The sequence below is a fragment of the Peromyscus maniculatus genome, chromosome 1, assembly GCF_049852395.1.
Source record: "Peromyscus maniculatus bairdii isolate BWxNUB_F1_BW_parent chromosome 1, HU_Pman_BW_mat_3.1, whole genome shotgun sequence".
Classification (NCBI taxonomy): Eukaryota; Metazoa; Chordata; class Mammalia; order Rodentia; family Cricetidae; genus Peromyscus; species Peromyscus maniculatus.
This window is the reverse complement of record NC_134852.1, coordinates 129,748,038-129,750,573: the sequence shown is the minus strand read 5'-3', so window position 1 is coordinate 129,750,573 and position 2,536 is coordinate 129,748,038.

Genomic DNA, 2,536 nt, shown 5'->3' with positions numbered 1-2,536 from the left:
ACCAGTCTGTATTGTTTGAGGGCCTCTGATGCCTACCTGACCAACAACTCATTGTGTGGTAGCACACACCTGGCACTGAGAGTTTCATTTAATAACTCATGACTTCTAGGACCACCTACGCAGGGTAGGTTTATGCTTTCTTCTGCACCAGCTCATACCTCCTTGTTTCTGGGCAAACCACTCCCATCATTCTCAGGCTCCCATCAGATTGCTAGTTGTCAGCTTCCTTACACACAACTTTATAGTAGAAACGTGCCATGAAGCTCGGAGGATCTAACGTTAGATTGTCTAGGTTTGAATCCAAATCCCCTGTTCCTGAGCTGTAGGCACATGATTTTAGTCATTCTGAACTTTAGAATTCTTGTCTAGAAAGAGAGGTAACCCTAGCACACCTCTGGAAATGAGGATATTGACCTCAGTGACATGTATCAAACACCCAGCCACAAAGATGTTGAGATTAACACTTATGTGGTATAATTCAAGACTGCTGGGCATGCACTCAAGTATTTGTATGAAAGATGTATCTAGCATTTGTGTTACCTTAGATTACATCCTTGGCATAACAAAAACAAACAAGCAAACAAACCAAAACAGCCAAACTAAGTTGCTTCTGACAAAGTAAGATATTTGAATTTTGATTGAAGTTAAAACGTTTCTTCTTTTAAATTTAATTATTCAAGTTCAAGTTATTTACTTATCTAAATCATAAATAAACAATAAAAATGCATTAATCACTGAAAACATCTGACAAATTGAAGCCAGTACAGTTTGGAATAGGATATCTGGAAGGGACATCTTGAATCAAATCCAAACTCTTGTATGGGTGCAGGGTTTGGGGATAATACCTGATGATCTCATGCATGGGGGAGATTGGAGGGGGCACAATCCAGGGAATAGCAGTCAAAATCACATACATTCAAGAAAACACACAAAAAATTATTTTTTCTACTAGGAAATGGGGCAAAAGGGAAGGCAGAAGTATTTGTTGTGATGCTTCCAGGTAGTTAAGCCATGGAACCCTGTCCTCACAGGGCTACCTGTTCCTGTTAGTTAGTCAGCAAATATTTATGAAAAAGACACAGAAATGACCAAAACAGATCTCTTAAAATTTGGAAGAAGAACAGATAATAACTGGTAAATGACTTAGATAATTTTAGATCCTGTTAAGCACCAGTCAGAAGTCAGATCACATCACATTTCCATTGAAAGCCAGTTAATCTTGACATAAAATAGGCATCCGAGTTTTGCCATCATCATAAAAGGACCATGCTGTGGGATATTAGTTTAAAATATGTTACATTTGTTTATGCTGTGGAATATTTGTTTGATGATGCAAAGGTGTGTTGCATTCTTTTATGTTGCATTTGTTTAACTCTGTGAAGCTGTGTTACTATACCTGCCTAAAACACCTGATTGGGCTAATGAAGAGCTGAATGGTCAATAGCTAGGCAGGAGAGGGATAGGTGGGGCTGCCAGGCAGAGAGAATAAATAGAAGGAGAAAAAGAGAAGAGGGGTGAGCAAGAAAAGGAGGAGAAGAGGATACCAGGGGCCAGCCACCCAGCCACACAACCAGCCACTGAGTATGAAGGAAAGAAAAGTATATAGAATAGAGAAAGATAAAAGCCCAAAGGCAAAAGATAGACAGGATAATTTAAGAAAAGCTGGCTAGAAACAAGCCACACTAAGGCCAGGCATTGATAAGTAAGAATAAGTCTCTGTATTTATTTGGGAGCTGGGTGGTGGGCCCCCAGAGCAAAGAGTAAAAAACAAAACAAAACAAACAATTACAGGACCTCATGACCACCACATTCACTTCTGGCATCCTGCCTCTTCATACCCCTCCTTAGTCTCTCCACAATGGTACTACCGCTTCCTGTTCCCTGAAGGCAGACCCTGCCCAGCCTTTGCACAAAGGACTCTCTCATTAGATTGCTTTTCTCCAGATTTCTGCTTGAGTATCTTCTTCTAATCTTTCAGATCTTTGGCAGATTTATTGTCACCATCTCAGTCATCTCAGTGAAGCTTAGCTTAACCACCTAGCTCCTCAGGATTGCAAGCCGCCTCCAGACTGGTTCTCCTTCCCTCCCTTCCTCTCTGTTACCAGACTCCATGCTCCTTAATCCTAATCACGTTTAACTTTATAGAACTTAATTTTAAACATGTTTTTGCTTCTATCTCTTTCCCCTAGGACTTAAGCTTTGTTAAGACAGAAATGTTTGTCTTCTTGTTTGTTGAGTTAGCTAAAGAACTTAAGATAGACTCTATGTCAGAGAATTCAGTGTATACCTGATTATATAGATCAGCACTGTGAAGAAAAGAAAACATTGTGATAGTATACTGCGTGTGACTGGCTGAAGTGTATAACTACATAGATGACTGCTTCTGCATATGTATGAATGTGCCTTGCATGTTTGTGTGCGCAACTGTTATGAATGTCTGAATGTCTGGCTCTGTGTATGAGTGAACATATCTGTGTGTGTGCGATTGCTTATGTGAGTTTGTGTGTGTGTGTGTGTGTGTGTGTGTGTGTGTGAG